General features: G+C 38.6%; 1 protein-coding gene across 5 annotated transcripts in view; it reads right to left on the bottom strand.

The window, feature by feature from the left end:
• FRMD6 (FERM domain containing 6) overlaps positions 1-23,060 on the bottom strand; it is a 240,031-nt gene that overhangs the window by 57,959 nt on the left and 159,012 nt on the right. The window lies entirely within an intron of this gene.

Here is a 23,060-nt window from a genome sequence, read left to right as displayed (position 1 = left end):
GACTTAAAAGCCTGATTTTTAAAGGGTGTGGAGGAAGGAAATCAGAATTACAAGTTACCCTACAGTGACAGGGTTAATCCTCCATGAAAAATGGAACCACAACTCAACGCTGAAGTTAAAAACAAACCAATCAAACAAAAAACAGAAACCAACCTATCTCTGTTTAGCATTGCTTTTTTTTTTTTTTTTCCCAAATGGCTCTAATCATCCTGGAAAGGCAGCTAGTTCTGAGGCTGACCTACAGACTATTATCCTGAGTAAACCAGAAGAGCAGCCTACTCCAAGGTCAGCCATTCTTCATGGCAGGACTACTGCCCAATACCAGTGGTCCATCACTGTCCTCCTACTGCCTTAATTCTACCAAGAAAATGTTACATACTGCCAACAAATGCCATAGAATCATTATCACCTCAGATCCAGAGGCAAAACTATTCAAGTATTCAAAAAGTCCTCATTAAGAGATGAGTGCCTATTTTCCTTCATGACCTTCACATTTGGAAAAGTGAATTAAGAAAATACGTTGTTGGTACTAATCATGGGCTCTCTAGGGAAAGCTGGATGAAAATTCTTTTTCAGATAAGATTTGGAAAGTTGTAGGTTGTCTGCTGGTAACCCTCGATACAGTTGGCGATAATGAAGAGACAAAATCCTGAAAATCCTTCTAAGGAGTCTTTCAAAAACATCTTCCAATTGCGTTACTCTGTCTGGAATTTGGAAATTACTTGCTCCTAGAAGTCATGACAGTTTAAGAAAAATCTACAGTTAATATTACACTTAATGGCGAAAAAGTAAATGGTTTTTCCCTAATATTGGAACAAAGCAAGTATGTCTGCCCTTTCGACTCAAATTCAAAGTTGGAAGACTTAATATCTGATTTTTCAGACTTACTGTAAAGAGTACATACATTACTTAAAGCAGTATATATTTTTACTTTTTTTTAAGTTTATTTTGAGAGAAAGAGAGCATGTGTGCATGTGTGAGCAGAGGAGGGGCAGAGAGAGAGAGAGAGAGAGAGAGAGAGAGAGAGAGAATCCCAAGCAGGCTCTGTGCTGTCAGCATGGAGGCCCATGTGGGGCTCAATCTCACGAACTGTGAGATCATGACCTGAACTGAAATCAAGACTCAGACGCTTAATGATAGCCACCCAGGTGCCCCTAAAGCAATACAATATTGGCCTAAAGATATGTCAGTCGATGGAATAAAGAGTCCAGATACAAACCATATATCAAAAGTCATTTGATTTTTGATAAAGGTGCCAAGGTACTTTACTGAGGGAATAAACTTAGAATTGATTTCGGCCCTAATACAAAGATTAACTTGAATCATAGATCCAAATATAAAGGCTAAAACTGTGAAACTTACAGAAAACTTCTAGGAGATCTTTGTGATCAAAAATTTTTTTAAAGGAAAAATTGGACTTCTTTACAATTAAAATTTCTGCTCTTTGCAAGTCAGTTTAAAAATGGCAATGCAATCCTCAGACTGAAAAAAATATTTTTAAACATTTATCTAATTAAAGACTTAAATCCAGAATACATAAATAGCTCTTACTAACAGAAGAAAACTCACTTAAAAATATGGCCAAAAGATTTAAACAGTCACTTCACTGGAAAAGATACACAAATGGCAAGTAAGCATTTGAAATGATGCTCAATATTATTAGTCATTAGGAAAATGCAATTAAAAACTACAGTGAGGGGTGCCTGGGTGGCTCAGTTGGCTGAGTATCTGACTCTTGATTTAGGCTCATGTCATGATCCCAGGGTTGTGGGATCAAGTCCCACATTGGGCTCCATGCTGAGCACGGGGCCTGCTTGGGATTGTCACTCTCTCTCCCTCTGTCCCTCTCCCATACTCACACATGTGCGCTCTCTCTCTAATAAAAAAATAAAAAACAAACTACAGTGAGATACCACAATGCACACCCCTAGAATGTTTAAAATTGAAAAGGCAGAGAATACCAAACCTTGGTGAGAATATGGAGCAAATAGAACTCTCAGACACTGCTGGTGAGAGTGTTAAATGATATATAACTACTTTGGAAAACAATTAATAGCTTCTTACAAGGTCAAACATTCATTTATCATAGAACTCATTCTTAGGTACTTGAGTAAGATAAACGAAAAGATACATCCACCAAAGACTTACACTTGCAACCCTTATCAAAATACCTATAACACTTTTCACAGAACTAGAACAAATAATACCAAATGGAACCACAGACTCCAAATAGCCAAAGTAATCTTGAAAAAGAACAAGGCTGGAAGCATCACCACCCCAGATTTCAAGATATACTACGAAGCTGTAGTAATCTAAACAGTATGGTACCAACATAAAAACAGACACATAGATCAATGGAACAGAATAGAGTCCAGAAATAAACACATGCTTATATAGTCAATCTATCACAAAGGAGGCAAGAATATACAATGAGAAAAAGACCATCTCGTCTCTTCAATAAATGGTGCTGAGAAAACTAGAATGTTACATGCAAAAGAATGAAACTGGGCCACTTTTTAACACTATATACAATAGGACTAAGGACCTAAATGTGAAGCCTGTAACCTTAAAGCTCCTGAAAGAAAATATAGACAGCAGTTTCTTGGACATCAGCCTTAGCAACATTTTTCTAGATATGTCTCCTGAGGCAAGAGAAACAAAAGCAAAATGAAACTACTGGGACTACACCATATCAAAAGCTTTTGCACAGTGAAGGAAACCATCAACAAAACAAAAAAGGCGACTTAATGAATGGGAGAACATATTTGCAAATGATATACCAGAGAAAGAGTTCTATCCCAAATATACAAAGAACTCATACAACCCAACATCAACCCCCCAATAATCCAATCAATCAAGAATGGGCAGAAGACATGAATAGATATTTTCCCAAAGAAAATATGCAGGTGGCCAACTGACACATGAAAAGATGCTCAATGTCACTAATCGTCAAGGAAATGCACATCAAAGAAATATCAGCTTACACCTGTTAGAATGGCTAGATTCAAAAGACGAGAAGTAAGTGTTGGTAAGGATGTAGAGAAAAAGGAATCCTTACGCACTATTGGTGGGAATGCAAATTGGTAGAGCCACTGTGGAAAACAGTATGGAGGTTCCTCAAAAAGTTAAAAACAGTTAAAAAAAAGTTATTATGACCCAGTAATTCCACTACTGGGTATTTACCCAAAGAAAACAAAGACACTAATTCAAAAAAATATATGCACCCTTATGGTTATTGTAGCATTATTTCCAATAGCCAAGTATGGAAGCAACCCAAGTTCCATCCATAGATGAATGGATAAAGAAGGTGTGGTATATGTGCACAATGGAGTATTACTCAGCCATAAAAAAAAAAAAAAAAGAATGAAATCTTGCCATTTGCAAAAAATATAAATAGACCTAGAGGGTATAATGCTAAATAAAATAAGTAGGACAGAGAAAGACAAATACTGTGTGATTTCACTCACAGAGAATTTCATTCATGGAATTTAAGAAACAAAACAAACAAAGAAAAAACAAAAAGAGAGAAACAAAAAACCAGACTTTTAAATACAGAGAACAGGGGAGCCTGAGTGGCTCAGTCAGTTAAGCTTCTGACTTTGGCTCAGGTCATGATCTCACGGTTTGTGAGTTTGGACCCTGCATTGGGCTCTGTGCTGGCAGCATGGAGCCTGCTTCGGATCCTCTTTCTCCTGGTCTCTCTGCCCCTTCCCTTCTCTCTCTCTCTCTCTCTCTCTCACTCTCTCTCTCAAAAATAAACAAACACTTAAAAATAAATAAATACAGAGAACAAACTGGTGGCTGCCAGAGGGGAGGGGGGTGGAGGGATGGGTGAAATAAATACAGGGAATTAAAAGTACACATATCTTGATGAGCATTGAGAAATGTATAGAATTGTTCTATTATATTGTACACCTGAAACTAATGTAAAATCATATATTATACTTGAATAAAAATTTTAAAAATATAAATGAACTGGTGTGCCTCAAATTAAAAAAAAATTTATACATGAACGTTCATAGTAACTTCATTCATAATAAACTTCCATTCCCAACTGGAAACTATCCAAATATCCATTAATAGCAGATGAATGAACAAGTTGTGACAACTTAATATTACCCAATTAAAAAAAAAAAAAAAAAAACTTGATATATGCAACAAAATGCATGAATCCAGAAAGCATTATGCTAAGGGACAGAAGCCAGATACAAAAGCAAAGCACAAAAAAACTACAGGTCACATGATTCGATTTACATGAAATTCTATAAAAGGCAAAACTAAAGATCAGTAGTTGTCATGGATAACTGGGGTGGGAGGAAGGAGAAAAAGGAGAAAGTGGTGGAAGAGAAGAGGACTAACTAAAAAGGGGCTGAAGAAAACTTTTTGGCATGACAAAAATGTTCTATATCTTGACTTTGACACTGGTTACATAATTATACACATTTCTCAAAAGTTACCAAATTATCTACTTAAAATTTGTGAACTTTATTTTTATTGCATGCAATTTATATAACTAAAGTTTAATTTAAACAAATTTAATGAATCTACATGTTCATTGAAGCGCCTTATGTGTTTAAGTAACACCACATTACTTCAAACCCTTTGCTGCATGATGCTGGTATTATTACCTAAACTGGCTAAACCCATGGCTTCCGAAAGTTTAAACTTGACCTTAAAAATTGAAAGGTAGGAATTCATGGTGATTTGGAAAAAACACTACAATTTTTTTTTTTAATTTTTTTTTTCAACGTTTTTTTATTTATTTTTGGGACAGAGAGAGACAGAGCATGAACGGGGGAGGGGCAGAGAGAGAGGGAGACACAGAATCGGAAACAGGCTCCAGGCTCCGAGCCATCAGCCCAGAGCCTGACGCGGGGCTCGAACTCACAGACCGCGAGATCGTGACCTGAGCTGAAGTCGGACGCTTAACCGACTGCGCCACCCAGGCGCCCCAAAACACTACAATTTTAAACGATACTAAGTAAAACCAAAAGTTAGGGCCTTTTGATGTTTACCAATGTTATCACCTGGCAAGAATTCCGGAGAGATAAAAGAAAATTTCTTGTTAAACAAAAATAGCACAGCAGAGTTTTAAACAGGTAGCATTTCACATATCACATGGTTTAAGTGTTCACTGGTTTGTCTGTCTCCCTCATCAACCAGGCTCTAATTTCCAGAGGACAGGTCCATGCCTTGTTCATCATTGAATTTCCAGCAAAATGCTTGGCATATAAATAAGAGTTGAATGAAAGAAAGATTTGCAGATGCTCTCATGCTAAATTCGGGTTCATTTACAAAGTCCACATGTCTAAAACTTCCTACAGAAAGGCCTGTAGTATGTTTCCATAAAACACTAGCACTTAAAGATTATAATGTTCTAAAGGGAAATCAAGCAAATGTATTTAATGTCTCACCTTTAAATGTACAATGTGCCATCATTCCAAAAACACCTTTACTCTAATTTTCCTTTATTAACCAATCCTACAAATTACTAGAGGTTTTTTTCAAGGTAACAGCTGCTCTGAACAAAGGATTATGCATGTCTTGCTGTCTTCTAATAAAATCCAATGATCAGGAATTTTGTGTCAAGTTAAATGCATTATCACAGGAAGTATAATATGTTTGAAAAGACTACCCTATCTAGTTTGGACTGACACAAAAAATTCTCTACGGCAACATCAGTGTAAGCTAATTAAGGAACAAAAGTTGATTTAGCATCGGGCAGAAACCAAAATTGACTTAAAAAAATACTAAAAAAAAAAAAAAAAAATCAAAATGTCACACCATATTTTGCAAATACTCTAGAAATATTTTATCAACAGGATGACTGGTAGCAAGAAAAAAGAGCACAGGCCTCAGAGTCAGAAGAGTATCATGTTCTGGTTTTTCACCAACTATTTCAGGTAAAGTTGTCAAGTCATACAAATTATTTAACCTTCTCATCTGTAAAACAGGGACTACTACTCTGAGGATCAAATAAAGTAACCTACAAAATGTCACATAGAGATAAATTATGATGATGCCGGAATATCTAGTTAAAGGAAAGACATGCTCACCTTCCTTTAATTTTTGAGAAAGGTAATATATACAAATCATGGTTCTTAATCTGATAAATACCATGTATCCTTGCCCCACAAGTACGCATCAATGTTTCATTTTCCAGTGTCAGAGTCTCCCGCTCACCACCTGCAGTCCAGGGTAAACGCTGTAACAATCGCTTCTTTCTCCTGCCCACACCTATGGGTAGTAAATGACCACCCAGATAACATCTATGATAAGACCCTGAGGTGTCTCCATGGGATACCACATTTACAGAGCACTTTCAAATGCATTATTTCATCTCAGTAGTATATCCCATTATCTAACAATACTGTAAGATGTATGACCTTGGCATCTGCGTGGCTCAGTGGGTTGGGTGTCCCTCTTGATTTGGGCTCAGGTCATAATCCCAAGGTTGTGAGATTGAGCCCGGTGTCCGGCTCTGCACTGAGCATGGAGCCTGCTTAAGATTTTCTTCTCTCTCTCCCTCTGCCCCTCTCCCCTGCTCATGAGCTCTCCCTCTCTAAAAAATTAAAAAAAAAAAAAAAAAAATCTGTGACCTCACTCAAATATCAGATGTAATTCAACTTCTCAACGATGACTTATTATAATACCAAACTCTAATGACAGAATTCTTAATCGTGCTGTATAGCTACATTTCTATCTGCATTTAGGTAGAAAAACCTTATCAATTAATATGCATACACCATTATGAAGATCTATTATTTTACTTTACATTTTAGCATCTCAAAGAGAATTGAGAGAACACTATTTATAGTTATTCTTATGATTACATAATTATTCCCATAATCAAATACTTATATATATGTATATATACATATATATAAATATACATATATTTATATGTATATTTATTTTTAAATAAATATGTATATACATATATACATTATATTTATATTTATATATATTTATATATATGTATATATATGTATATACATATATATACATATATTTATATGTTTATATATGTATATACATATATATGTATATATATACATATATATATAAATTATCATAGGAAGCTAATCAATGATATCTTGATTTGTTTCTTTGAGGAAAATGTCCTATTTCATAACTACACTCTATTGGTAATTTTCAAAATTCAATCTTTGTTTAGTTTTTGAAAACTTTAAATTTATATTTTTCACACAGATACAATTTATATTTTTCAGTGTGACATTAAATCTAACTACATATTACTGTTAGGAAAGTTATATTTTGTTCATATGTCAGATTTGGGAGATACACAACATGGATTTTCATAAACACAGTTTTTAGTTTGTTTTATGGATCAACTGCTCCTGGCCTGTGAAAGGTTTAAATTCATAAAGATACTTATAAAATAACTTTATTAATATCCTCAGGGGAAACACACACACACACACACACACACACACGCACACGCACAATTTGAGTAGAAAAGAAACTAGGAAGGAGTAGAATCCTTGTACATGATTTTAGTTAAATTCTTGTCTGTGAGCCTTTTCATCCCATTATAGAACATATGACATGCAGAGTTGTTTTTTTCTTTGTAATAGAGGATACATAGGCGATCAGATGAAGCAGGAACAGAACACAGAAGGGTTGAAGAAACAGAAGGCAGGGGAAGTTAAAACTCACATTCATAAGGAGGTCAAGACAACAGCAAAGATGGGTGGCGCAGCAAATATAAAAATTTCATTTAGAAATAATCCCAACTTTTTGACCCCACCCCCAATATGAAAGTAAGATAAGACTATATCAACTATTTTATAAGAAATTATGAGGTCCGTTATCATCTCGCTCCTAGGCACAGGGCCAAGCACATCAACTCAAATGGTGGGAGGGTCGTGTCATTTCAGGACTACCTCCTCACAGGCAATTTGATCATCACAACGAGGGTGGACACCACCACATGTCAAACCAAGGAGGAAAAACTGCAAGAATGGTTGAATGGGCGTTTCCAGTGGATTAGGCTCGTGTCTTGGGCCCCAGTGCGTGGTGTACCATCACTAAGAAAACATCTGGCATGAGGAAACAAGAAACGTTGTTCTGATGCAGGCTGGGAGGAAATCCCTAATTGAGGTATTTCAAGAGACCTTGTTTTCTTGCACTGAGAAATCACAGATAATTTCTATTGCCGCATTCTATTATTAATGCTTAAAATCCAATCTGTATTTATGGTCTTTTGAAAGTTTACGGAACAAAATTTGTATTCTTCATGGCCTTTTGAATGTTTAAGCAACAAAATGTGTATTTCCAACGCCAATATTAAATATGAATACATGTCACTATTGTGCTATTGATATACATCATTTATACATCAGACTCGGGAGATGCACACAAACACAATTCTGTTAACTTTTTTTAATGGGTCAGATGCTTCCTGGACTTGCTGAAGGCTTAAATCTAGATGGCAGCTCTCTTACATCATACAGATCAGAAAGAATAAAGCCACAACACTGTTGGGCTGAAGTCAAGAGTCAACAGTTTTATAGGAGCTATGAAAGAATTCAAGAGAGTAGAAATCACCTCTTATGTGTCCTCAAACAGTACTGCCTACCTGGGAAGACATGACTAACATCCATAACACAGACAATAATATCATACCAGAAAAAGATACACAAACTCAGTCACCACTGCAACATGTCTGGTCAGGATTCAAGCACTAGAAAATGGAATTCAGTTGACCACAACCAGGCTACACAAGCCCCCAAACATTTCAGAGCCTTTCCCAACCCCTTGGCAATTGAGAATTTGTTTCAGGCCCCTCAACTGAAAATAGTTCATACATTAAAATGCATTAATTTAGATCCTTTATCTATAATATGGTGACTACAAATTTCCTGAAAACGTATTGGTCAATTACAAGTCTAGTTCAAGAATACATAAGCCAACCAATCATTAAAGGCAACTTTGTTTTATAAGTTAACTAACTTTCATCAGCTTTCCCTGCTAGTTTTTACTCTACAACTAAAATTCATGAAAACTTCTCTTTATATTTCTGTAGGCACCAGTAAAAGCAAATAATTTAGTAAATAACATATCATCTGTTAAACACCCTCTTCACAACTTAAAACTGACATGGGCTCAGTTAATGAATATTTAAGGTTAAAAAGATTTATCTGGTACTTATTTTAAATTCTACATGACATTTGACATTTCTTAAAAACTATTTCCTGATCTGATTTCCTTAAATTTCCTTAAGCTCACATCTGAAAATCTTGGGTGAATTTGAACTAAAACTTACTTCAGTATGTTAATTTTTCTGAGTCTCTTTCTATAATTACCAGTAACATAAGTTTCTCAACAGAAATTTCAGACATGGCACCACTACAGCTGACCTTTGTTTCAGTGTGATGCAAAGCTATGCAAAAAATTAACTTTACCACTATATTTAGATGGATTTAGTTAAGTATAGAATTCTATTTTCTTTGGGGGGAAAAATGCCTAAAGCATTTCTGATTGCTTTGATAAAATATATACACCACACAAAATTCCACTCTATTTTTTGGCTCACATATGCTACTAACGTTACCTCTGAGGTTTTTCATAATACCCTCTTACATCACTCCAAGATCATACTAATAAACTATTAGTATTTTTTAGTCACGGGCTTGGAAATATAAAATAAAGGTACAATCCACTACTCACTCTTGAGGGAATAAGTCAGTTTATTTTTTATATCCTACTTTCGGAAGCCATAAGAAATGTCCTCACTGTAAACATCTTTAAAATAATTACAGTTTCATAAAATAAAAGTTAGTTTGCGAGTTAGCTATATCTGAAATTTCTAGCCCAAATTCCTTTTTGTCTTTCATTTACTTATTTAAATAGAGTTCAATTCAGGTACCAAACAAAGTAAACTCTAGAGTTATAAAATATAATTCATTCTTCATGGGGCACCTGGGTGGCTCAGTCAGTTAAGCATCCGACTCCAGCTCAGGTCATGAGCTCGCAGTTCATGGGTTTGAGCCCCGCGTGGGGCTCTGTGCTGACAGCTCAGAGCCTGGTGCCTGCTTTGGATTCTGTGTCTCCTTCTCTCTCTGTTCCTCCCTCACTTACACTCTGTCTCTGTCTGTCTCTCTCTCTCAAAAATAAAGATTAAAGAAAATAAATAATTCATTCTTCCTCATTAAAGTAATGACTGTAGCCAATGGTAAGTTCCTTAGAGATTTTTTTAACTCTTATTTTGTCACAGAAATTACCACTTATTTGTTTCTAAGGTTAATTTTTTTTTTTAATTTTAACGTTTATTTTTGAGAGAGAGCGAGACAGAGCATGAGCAGAGGCGGGGAGAGAGAAAGAGAGACAGAATCTGAAGCAGGCTCTAGGCTCTGAGCTGTCAGCACAGAGGCAGACACGGGGCTTTAACTCACGAACCGTGAGATCATGACCTGAGCCAAAGTTGGACACTTAACCGACTGAGCCACCCAGTGCCCCTCTAAAGTTAAATTTTTACATTTAGAATATTTTATAAACTGCTATGGCATTATGAGAAAGTCAAGGAGTTTAGAATTCAGTTATGTTATACTCCCTATTACAGCCCCACCCTCAGACCAGACTGCTGTTAGGAGGTCTCAGAGAACCCCCCAGTTCTTGGTAATACTTACCAAAATTAAACAATTATACATTCTGTTTTCTGATATCTGCCTTTCTGGCTAATGGGTTAAAGCTTCAGGAGAGCAGGTACCATCATGCCTGTTGAATTCATACTATCTCCAGGGCCTTCTACATAGGGTACTCACTATTTGTCAAATGAATGAAAAAATAAGACATTTAAAACAGTATTAGCCTTAGAAAGAAGCATATCTAAAATTATAAAATGGTATGCAATAAAGTTCCCCTTATTTGGAAACGTCATCCACCTACATAACAGAATCTAAACTGGCAATACATGAGGTGGTGACTTAATACTCAAATAAATGATATAAATCTTGCTACAAAGAAATCAATATAGTAAATTAAGATTGCCCTGTCTGAGGAAATAGATTTTATACGAGTTTTGGGTATTTTCTAATTCTTCTCAATCACCACTATAATTATATATACCTTCCACCATTACTGGAAGGTAACTCTAAACAATAATTAATCTAGTAAATCTAGAGTAAATTTGCTAGGCACTAGTAAATAAGATATGGTTGTTGTCCTCGAGAAACTTCGAGCTGGTAAGTTAGAATATATAAAAAGATGACAATATAAAGCAGGATGTACTAAGTTCCAGTGAAGTGACACAAGCATTCTGCAGCTCACTTGAGTGGAAGGAGAATAGCAAGCATGACCCAGACTAAGTATGTATGTCGTAGTTAGCCTGGTAATGGAGACAACTGGGGACTACGAGGAGAACTGGGATAGACTGACGGATCTGTGAGATGACATTATGAAGAATCCAAGTGACTACAACACACGGATAGTCAATTCCCATGCCTACAGGGGCAGGCAAGAAAGGAGTGAAGCCTGCAGGATGAAAATGCCGACAGCAATTTGGTCTCAACGTTGGGGCCAAGAGGATCTCTTCTGGGGAGTATGGTGGGCTACAGAGTACAAACCCCATATAAAAGGGGAAGTTGTTACCTTGCTCCCCAAAACTCATTGCCAGGCCTTCCGGCTTTTCAAAAGAAGATATAAAATTCAATTTTTTTTAAGTGAAAAGTCTCAACTTTTAAAAGTTGGCAAATAATTATTTTCATGCTATGTTAAAAACCAAAATACGTCTGTAGCCAGTCTTCCCGGTGGGCCACAGGTTTGGAGCTCTGGTTTGGGATATTGAATTCCATGCTCAAGAGATCTGGACTTCATCCTGTAGTCACTGACTTAAGAGACTTAACGTTTATTCCAAAATTTGCTTAGTTTTATACCTCTGCACACTCCAGTATTTACCACGTACAACTCTCAACACTGCCAAATTATTTCACATTGGTCTTGTGTATTTCTCCGTTACAAGCCAATTATGTTCACTTAACAAACTGTAGAGTGACTTATAAGTTTCAGCTGAAAAAACATTCAAAATGATACTAATAAAGCAGTGTTGACAGAGCAGTGCCTAAGAGAATGCTGACATTATGTTACACCACAACCCACTAGAAACACACACACACAGTCCCTGGAGCTCCACTTCTCAAAAAACATGCACCATAATCCAGTGCAAAAGAAGAGTCTTTGCTCTTTCCAGCATTTTCCCATACTTAGCAACTTTCTAAAGACTATTACTACACTTTCTTTTATCACCAAACAACACTCGAACACATGTAGCAAAGTTTTAATTCTACCAGTCACTGTAAGCTTTTAACTATCCAAAAACAATATTTAAGTACTAAACGCCGATGTGTTAACATTTTAATAAGCTTAGGGAAAGAAAAGATAATTAGTATCAGAGACTTGTTGATTCGTTTTGATGACAGTATTACAGAAAGTTAGCATTATAATTCAAAGGTAATTCCCAGAAGAGAAAATTCTTGGTGCATAATTATGATATACAATACAGAACTATGAAAATTGCTTAATCACATGCTTTGAAATAATATTCAGAGTGGAAGCTATCAACAAAGTATAAAAGAACTATTAAACAAGCAATGTTTCTATTACTTAAATTCTTCTGGCTCTTGGGAACCCCTACCCTGAGCCATCCATTCTGTGAACGAAGGCCTCCAGGATCGTGGGGCACTACGATGTGTGCCTGGTCAGCTCAAATCTATCACCATTGCCGAAAAAGAGGCTAACTCAAAGCACATGTCTCACAGGAGCTCTCTTATACCCTTTTCATGTAAAGGATCAATGGGTTGAAGTAAAGAACACGTCTTTACTAGAAACAGAAAAGTCTCAACACAAAGTGACAGTGCTTCCAGGATATAGTTCTTATCTAAAGGGATGCAACATAGAATAAAGACACTGCATTACAACTGATTTTCTATTTCAAAAGAAACAGACTACAATCTATACGCTGGGAGCTTTCCCGATAATAACCAGAGGGAAGCTCAAAGGCTCCCCATTACCCCCATCCCTGTCAGAGCCTGCTGGAGACCCCTCATGGCCTCTAGTATTCTGAAGTTCTACCCCACATTCTATCAGACATATTAAAAAGTACTCACATTCAATACTGTTTATAAGAAACTGAACAGAAAATAAGAATTATCAGGGTACCTGGGTGGCTCAGTGGGTTGAGTGTACAACTCTTGATTTCAGCACAGATCATGATCCCAGGATTATGCCATCAAGCCCCATGTCAGGCTCCCAGCTCAGTGTGGAGCCTGCTTAAGATTCTCTTTCTCTCTCTCTCTCTCTCTCTCTCTCTCTCTGCCTCTTTCCCCTGCTCTCATGCTCGCGCTCGCTCTCGCTCTCTCTCTCTCTCTCTCTCTCTCAAATAAATAAATAAATAAAAGGAAAATTATAATTCTCTTTCATAAGCTTTTTATTCTCTCTTGAGCCCACTCCAGTCACGTTTTGCCCCACCCCTCCACTAACACAGCACTTGTCAAGGTAACCAATGACTTCCCTTGCTAAATCCAATGAGCAACTCGGTCCTCACCCTACCTGACCTCTCAGTAACCTATGACGCCACTGATTCACTCTGTCCTCCCTGAGACACCTCCTTTACTTGACTTCAAGGATATTCTTCCCATTTCCCTCCTATCCATCTGGCTGCTCCTTCTCATTCTCCTTTACTGGTCCCTTCTTACCAACTCAATCTTTAAAGGCTGAAATACCTCAGGTTCAGCCCAAGTGCCTTATCATAGAAAAATAACTCTCAGTTCATTCTTCCCATTTTGTGGGTCAACAGAAATAAGAGTATCTTCTAATAATAACACTTATTTAGGAAATGGAGACAATTAGATCCACTATGTTAGAAATGTGTGCATAATTCCTATGTCGTAAGATAATTTCTTAGGAGATTTCTTCTCTTCTTCAACAAACTGTAAATACTAGCATGACCCAAAGCTTGGTCCATGGACTGTTTTCTCTGTCTATTCACATTCCCCAAGGGATCTCATCCAAATTCTCTCGGCACCTTCCAAATTTGAATCTCTAGCCTGGGCATCTGAAACTCCAGAATGCTATCGAACAACACACTCAACCTCTCCACCTGGAAGTCGAAGATAACGTGTTTACAACAGCTCCTTGTTATCTTTCCCAAACCAACCTCAATCAGATCCCCACCTCAATTCATGGCAACTCCATAATTATGCAAAAAGCCTTGATGTTATCCTTACTCTGATCTCTCTCATATTCCTCAAACAGCTGGCCAAGAAATCTAGGTGGTGTGATCTACAAAATAAACCCTGGTTATTTCTCACCACCTCCTCCACTGCTATTGGCATTTCTCAACTGGATTGTTATCAACAACTGCTAACCTGTATCCCTGATTCTGCCCTTGACCGACCACCCTGCTCCATTTTTCTACCTCAACACAGCAGCCAGTGATTGTATTAAAATGTAAATCAAACCCTTACTCCTCAGCTCAAAGCTTTCCAATGATTCCCCATTTCACTCAGAGTAAAAGCCTAAGTTCTTAAAATGGTCCACCAAATGGGCCCTACGTGACATGCCCCCTAAACTTCTCTGACCTCATCTATTACTGTTTTGTGACCTTCTCATTGTTCCGGGAACACACCAGGCACACTTCCACCTGAGACCTTTGCCGGTCTCTCTGCTGAACAATGTTCTCCAGGTATCTCTGTGTGGCCAACTTCCTCTCTCGAGTCATCTTCTCGGTAAGTCCTACTGTGGCCATTGTATTTCAAATCGCCAACACGGTCCCAGGATACTTCATAGAGACATAAAACCTATTTCTGATGGGCTTAGGAAACTTAATGTTTTAAAAACATTCATAAGTTCAAGATATTATTCAACACATAACAAGCATGGGTTGTGCAGGGTAGGTCCTGCTTTTAAAGAACACAGTGGGATGATACATCACAATTATTCTGGAGGATCCTGTGCCTATTTTGACTGGCTTCTAATTATGCTGTTTAGATGTAAATGTGTCTTTTTCTAATATGCTTAACTCTTTCTTAAATGTTCCTTTTGAAACTTCCAAACTATTAATTTCCATTGAATGAGTGGTTTAAAATCTTAAGCTTTGGGCCTACTGAGAGAAAATTATAAAGGGGTCTGACCCACATTATAGAAACTATGCCAATGGTGGGGATGGGGAGGGGAGAAATAAACAATAATTGCTTTATACCAATAATAGTGGTTTTCTTTATTTTTTTTTTTATGTTTATTTATTTATTTTTAAGGTGGGGAGAGGCAGAGAGAGAAAGAGAGAGAATCCCAAGCAGGGTCCACACTGTCAGCGCAGAGCCTGATGCGGGGCTTGAATTCACAGACTGTGAGATCATGACCTGAGATGAAATCAAGAGTTGGATGCTTAACTGACTGAGCCACCCAGGCAGGTGCCCCAGTAGTAGTTTTCTTTAAAAGCACATGTAGTTTATAGGGTACAAGAGCAAAAGACATGGGCCACTGGTAGTCTTTAAGTTTAAAAATACTTTGCTCGGCCTTCATTATCATAAAGAGAGATTATTTTTTAATCTGTAGATTTACTTTTTGGCATCTGGAAAGGCATATATATCTAGCAAGCAGAAGCTGAGAGCCTGAGTAAGACTACTGGAAATCAGAAGAGAAATAGGAAAAATAACTCAATCAATTAGTGGTCAACAGGATAGGCCAGCAGATATTCTCAGTGCTGTGATATAGACTGCCCGGTATCTGTAACTGAGAAACACTAGGTTTTGTTGCCTGTTGAAGGTCATCGAAAACAAAATATAATACCATCTCATGAGCTGCTTATAAATTAAAGGCTCAGGGACTTCCAAAAAAACTGTAAATCCTATACATCATTTTTTTTTTTTTGTCTTAAGTAGTAAGAGCTAACATCAGTTGACAGTTTGCTATGTGTCAGACCACGCCATTGTTTTCTACGTACTCTTTCATATAGTAATCAAAACAACACTGTGGGATAGTTACTATCATTATCCTCATTTTACTGGTAAGAAAAAAGAGGTTCGGAGAACGAAGTAACTTCCTCAAGGTTACACACAGGAAAATAGTGGAGCCTGGATCTGTGCCCCAGAGGATTGATTTCAAAGATCTTGTTGTTACCGTTAGACTTTTCTGCTTCTCTTCCATGTTGCCTCTGAAATGTACTATTCTTTTCTGCAGTAATTTCAGTGAGGAACTTGTCAGAGACATGACCCTATGGTGAGCACATTTTTTTAATTTTCTAAGATTGCACATGCTAGGTTTTTGCTGTTCTAAGCAGTATTTCATTGAGCAGAATATATTTACTACCCATTTGTAACACTTCTGCTATTTTACTTGTTTTTCACTTTCCTCATGAGCCTAAGTCAAAATTCTGAGCCTTTTCTTAAACCATGAAAAATGCCCTTTTCCCCTTTAGGGAAACATAAAAGAAAAAAAGACATCTACATCATTTGTTTTCCTTTGTAAGCACTTTATCTGTTAGATTTCTCATAATCCTCTGTTTTACAGTAAATGCTTCCTGGAGACTGCCACAGACATCAGCATCAGAATTTCACTGTTGTTTTAGGTAGAGACAGGATGTTTCCACAGATATTTATGAAAAGATAACTTGAAGGAGGGGGAAGCGTGTCCAAGGGAGGAGAAAAGTGTATAACCAGTGAGGACATAATGGCAGGAAGAGGCAAACAAACAAAGACTTTTTCATAGTATCTTCTTAAGAGTGAACTACTCTGAAAATATTTAGAAAGCAGTCCTTTGAAACTGAGTTCCAGCCTAGATCACTTGTGGATCAATGAAACACTGAGTCAAGAGGGACCTCAAGATGTCACCTACCTGGCACTTGACACCCAACCTCTCACTAGAAAGTCCTAGAACACAGGAAGAAGGAGAAAAGGGCTCTGCATGGGAGCAGAGGCAGACCAGCCTAGAGGAGGTAAAATTCTTCCTCACTGGACCACTGCCCTGTTTTCTCCGGGCAGGTCTGAGTCTATCTCAACAAAGCCACACAATCCCTTTGTGTTGACAGAAAAAAGCACCCCATCCTGAGGCCAGTGGACTCACTGCAGAGCAGAGGGCCGGCTGTCAGCCCTCAGATGGCGCGAACCTAGACCAGACTGAGCGTGAGAAGGAGCTTGTTCACTTGGTGCTGTCATTACCTGTGAGACTCTGAGTCACTCAACCTCACAGGGCTTCAGTCCCTCCACTTCTAAAACCTGATCAGGCTGTCTGCCACCTATGGCCTCCTCCCTCTTTCCAGTTCTCAGTTAAAATCTGGCAAGATCCAGTTGGTATGTTCCTGTGTCCCTGAAACAATAGGATTCCGTGGACTGAGCTGAGACTTCAGTGTTTTTGTAATGTTCCTTTCTCTTTTTTTCCCTTACGTTTTTGAAGTAATTTTCTCTTTTAATCTTAAGACTATACTCTCCTTTCAACTCCAAGGTGCTCGACTTTTCTTGAGCCTTCAAAAGGTCCTACCCCCATATTAGTCCCATCCCCAAGTGTCCATCGACAGAATGGATAAATACACTGGATATATTCATGCACAGAAAAAAAGAAAAAAGAACGGCTACCTGCATCAATGTGGACATGACGCTATGCTGAGCTGAAGAAGACACAAGAGAGAACTTCTATTTGATTGCACTTACGTGCAGTCTGAGCGGGGCACCTGGGTGGCTCAGTCAGATAAGCGTCTGACTCCTGATTTTGGCTCAGGTCATCATCTCAGGGTTCGCAGGTTTGAGGCCTGAGGGGCTGCCAGAGTGGAGCCTGCTTGGGAATCCCTCTCTCCCTCTCTCTCTCAAAATAACCATTTTTTAAAAAACCATCTAAGGGGCGCCTGGGTGGCTCAGTCGGTTGAGCGCCAACTTCGGCTCAGGTCACGATCTCGCGGTCCGTGAGTTCGAGCCCCGCATCGGGCCCCTGTGCTGACAGCTCAGAGCCCGGAGCCTGTTTCAGATTCTGTGTCTCCCTCTCTCTGACCCTCCCCCATTCATGCTCTGTCTCTCTCTGTCTCAAAAATAAATAAACATTAAAAAAAAAAATTTTTTTTAAAAACCATCTAACCTATGGCAATGAAAGAACAGTGGTTATCCCTGGGGCAGGGACTGTGAATGTAAAGATAGGCTTCTGGGGAGCAGATAATGATGTTTTTTTGGCTTGGATGCCAGCTGCCTGCATATGACCACTTCGTGCTATACTTCTGATCCGTGCATTTGCCTGGTTGTATCTACTGAGACTGGATAGTACAAGTGCCACTACTAAATAATTACTCATTTGATGTAAACTACACAAAGAACTACCCAAAAAGCTAAGTGAGCTTTTCATTAATTTCCTAAAATCTTCATCCGGAATTTGCTTAATTTTTATAATCATTTCCTCCTTCATATGAAACTGTGGCTAGAAGACAGTATAAAATAATTGTTTTTCTCTCTGTCTTCATGTACCTATAAAACGTTACTACTCAAAGTTGTATCGTATCTATGTACAAAGGCAGGGTTATTCGAAAACAGCTGAAAATATCCCTGGATAATCAATTAGGAATACTGAGGTTCTAAATAGATCTTTTTGGTCCAAATTATCCCAGTTACCACATTAATGAAATACACTGGGTCATGGCAAAATCTCTTAGTTTCTTGCTGTGCAGACCAAACTCTGCTAGGAAAAGGCCACACGGGTGGGAAAAGGCATTGGAGAAAATGCTGTGCTACACACAGCTCCAAGAAAGCTCTAGTCAACACTGCTGTCTCCTTTGGCCTGTAACTGGTTCATCTGAATTTGATGCAGTGCTACATTTTTCTCCTCCTGAGACGATTCTTCATGTCAGATCAGAGATTTCTTTCCTTTCCCCCTCCCATTGTTGTATGATATCGTTTTGATCAGTATGGTATACTGCATGATTGATTCCACTTGATACGTATCAAGAGTGATATCATACTCTGATGCATTACTTGCATCCGAAGTAATTACACCACCAAATCATGTCAGATAATCTGGAAGCACTGATAGCTTGTTTTCACTCAAAATCTTATCATAACTATGGCCATTATTACTGTAGAGCCCCTCTGGTCTTACAGCATGGCAGGCAGGCTGTCGCTCTCACAAATGCTGGGGGAGTAATTAAATATTTGTAGAACCAGGGGCACCTGGGTGGCTCAGGGAATGACCTTATGGTCCGTGAGTTCGAGCCCCGTGTCGGGCTCTGTGCTGACAGCTCAGAGCCTAGAGCCTGCTTTGGTTCTGTGTCTCCCTCTCTCTCTGCCCCTCCCCTGCTCCCACTCTGTCTCTCTGTCCCTCAAAAATAAACATTAAAAAAAAATTAAATATTTGTAGAATCATTAGAGTTTAGACAAAAAAATGTTTTTAATCTTCAAAATGAGAAGTGGCATGGGTGGTGGTGGGGCACAATAATAAGCATCCAGTCCCTAAACACTATTTAAGACCAAAGCAGCAATTTAACACAAATGCACACAAGCTTTCCAGGATGAGTAGCACATAACAGCACCATTTCATATTGTATGCAGATTCTGTAGGGCACTTTAACATGAATCCTTTTTTTCTCTGCTAAAAAAGATCTTGTTTTTTAATTTCCACTTTTAAATACAAAGTTTTCTCTACTTCAGCCTTGTTTTAAAAATGCATCCTTCTAAGTTCAGATTTTCCTTGCAACTCATTGTCCAGTATTCTACTTCCTCCTTCCTCTCAAATTATTCCCTTAACCTGTTTCTACTTATTTTTATAGGCCCCCAAAGCCTCTTCCTCAGGATAATGTGCAATTCAAAAAACCCTCTCAACTACCCCCTGTATCAAAGTTTAACTGCAGAAGCCAACAATACTATTTTTCCTGTTTGGGTTTTAGGAAAGATATGTTTTAACTAAAATTTCACCACTCATAAAATTCCATCACTATTTCTTTTCCATTCCCCCCTCCTACATTCAACTGTTTAATATGCAATCACAATGTAATCAAACTCTTAAATGTATAATTACATAAACAAAGACTTCTTAAAAACATATAATTTTAAGTGTGTAACACACACCCTTAGTAACACTTAGTAACTTTAGTGTTGGAAGTACAGATTTTTTTTTAAGTACTGAAGTTTTCTTCTAAGTTGTTTGTTCTTTCTTGGTGTGGGAGCAGGGTACAGGATCATCATATGAGGACCAACTGCTTTATCAGAAACCACAAACTGTGTTACAACAGGATCCTATTAAAGACTGAGAACGCACTTATAACTCTTTATAAAAATAAAGTTGGAATTGGGGCGCCTGGGTGGCTCAGTCGATTGAGCATCTGACTTTGGCTCAGGTCATGATCTCACCATTCATGAGTTCAAGCCCCACATTGGGCTGGCCACTGTCAGCCTATCAGCTCAGAACCTGTTTCAGATCCTCTGTCCCCCTCTCTCTGACCCTCCCCTGCTCATGCTCTCCCGGCAAATAAATAAATAAATATATTTTTTTTAAAAGTTGGAATTGCATAAATGAAAGCCAACGTTTCTATGCTTTGTTCATAAGGATACACAATACTGAATACCTCTGGTTTTCCTACTTATGAAACACACAGGCTCATTTACCAAACCAGGGCATTTATAAGGTTTGCATTCATGTGGAATAGGAAAAACCTATCTCTGCATAAATAGAGAAAACTTTCTATCCTTGAGAATGCTTAAAACAATTTTCAAGTGACTTTAGAGAAGGCCCCTAAAATTTAGTTCTGAACTCAGAAAACCACCTAAGGGACAGTTTGTGAATGCCATCTGGGATCCAGGCAGTTTCATCAACAAAAGGGAAAACTTGTTGAGATCATCCAAATCTAAAATTCACATACATTTTTACATCTGGACTGAATTAATCTTTTCTTGGTACTGGCTTTCATGTAATAAAATAATTGTTTGCAGGTTTTATTTTTTTTTTTTAAACCCACAGTCTCAGAAATCAAAATGTGCAGCATCCACGCTGAAAACTACAAAGAACTCCTTTATCAAAAAAGTTAGCTGTGAGACAGGACTCATTTACACTAAACTCTGAACTTGACAGTTCAGTCAAAAGCAATTCTGTTTGAAACTTTCATTTCAAGCATCTGCCACAAAAGGCTACACAGTCTATTATGTCATAAGTTCTGAAAGCCAAAGGCTTTATAAGTGTAGTTAAAAGTGAAAACAAAGTCCAGAAACCAGAAAAGCTCTACAACCCCCTTCTCTGGATTCAGCTAGCCCAACTGGATGAGTTTTTACAGAACTTGTTGCCAGAAGTGATCACCTAGCACATGGGCACTTTGCTTTCAAACAAGCAGGGTCTTCCTCCTAGCTCCTATTGTTTCACTGCAGAGCTAGGAGCATCTTCAACCAGCAAGTTCAAATTATGTACTTGAAGCTGGTAGCTTACCCAGGGTGCCCCCCAAAAAGGAGGGAGTGGAAACACGGAAAGATTTCCTTTCCCTTAAGATGTTTTGAGTTCTGCAAGGACTGCTGATTACTGTGGTCCATCAGTGTCAGATCTCCGGCATTTTTACAAGCAATTCAAAAGGGGGAAAATTAGTTCCTATTACAGTCAGTCTGCTTTCTGGAGAAGATATCCTGCAGATAACTTGATAGAAGATATCCCCTGGGGGACCCTTCTCATCTAATGATCCCAAAGGTCCATTTTAATTTGAAATATAAATCCAATATGTTTACAAACATACGGAAAGAGCATTTAAATGTCAGCTGCCTCATATTGTGCAGTATTTTCCTTTTTAACGTAATACTTTTATTTCTCAAAACCACACCCAAGGAAAATGATTAACTGCTACAAGTTTTGTACTACAAAGGACAACAGCAAAAGCATCTGTTTTCCTGTCTCTCTCCTCTGGTCTTCTCCCCTCCCCCATCTCGATGGTGCAGGCTGTAAGTCTTGGTGGTTGTTAAAATTACTTTCTACAAGACTCTCATAATACTGCAGTTTCTGAAAAACTTCTTATCCTTCAACATTGCTGAGCCTAAATTTATGTGCTGCTCTAAGAAGACAAAATCCAAAAGTCAAAAGCCTTTTTAATGACAGATGTATTACGGAAAATTTTCCCCACAAAGTTTTGATGCTGTGAAATATCAACTCCCTGAAATCACAGAAAGGAAATGACTTACATTCTTGGAAAATGAAGCCACTAGCAGCTTTCTCCAACAGTATTTTCTAATCCCTAAACTACACCCTGTGGCAACGGGGAGTATTTCGTGCAAAAACTGAATTTAAATAGATGCTTATAAACCCAATAAACAAACATCGTCGGATCCCAGAGAAAAACAGAATCAGACACTTTTTCTGCACACTCAAAAAACCTGGAGAGCACAGGCTTGAAGTCAAAAGCAACCTGAGAACGCTTGCTCAAGTTTTCCTGCCCCACTGTGGGCCATGCAAAGCTCCTGAGGGAAATTCTGGCAAAACAGATTTTTGCCAAAAAATAAAAACGAAAAGGGTGTAAAAGAGCTAATATTTCTTTGGACACTTAACTTCACAACTGCACGACCTGAAAATCTGCCAGTTTTCGTTTCAACTTTAAAATATGCTTATTTTGACACCTTTCCATTTATTCATGCCCTAAAGAAAACGCCCTCACTATTAGGTTACGCTGTCCCAGGACTCGAGGTACTGTTATTAAGCCCTGTGGATCTCACAAGGGTGGCCCCCAGCGGTCCATACGTGACAGTTCCCGGTCCTCCTCGAGGACAGGCTGGTGGTCTCTGCTGCCCCGGGCCGGGCCTGCGCGCCGCAAGCACCTCCAGGAACCCAAATTCTGCAGGCCGCGCCCCCCACTAGCATCCCACCGAGGCCCCCTTCTGGCGCCGCCGAGCCCCAGCTCAATCTCGGGCTCCCCGATTAGACACTTTCAGGGTCCGTGGGGCAGAGGCTGCTCTCGGGTCCCTTCCCGCAGCCGGGCTGCCCTCCCCCGGAGCACGCACAACAGGCGGCAGGGCACCCAGGAATTCAGGGTTCACGCGCTGGCCCCGGCGCCCCGTCAAAGTGGCTACCGATGGGGCGCAACCGACAAGCGCCCCCGGAACAGC

Source organism: Panthera pardus, unplaced genomic scaffold (assembly GCF_024362965.1).
Source record: "Panthera pardus isolate Hobbes unplaced genomic scaffold, ASM2436296v1 HiC_scaffold_24, whole genome shotgun sequence".
Lineage (NCBI taxonomy): Eukaryota > Metazoa > Chordata > Mammalia > Carnivora > Felidae > Panthera > Panthera pardus.
This window is presented reverse-complemented; position numbering and strand designations above follow the sequence as displayed.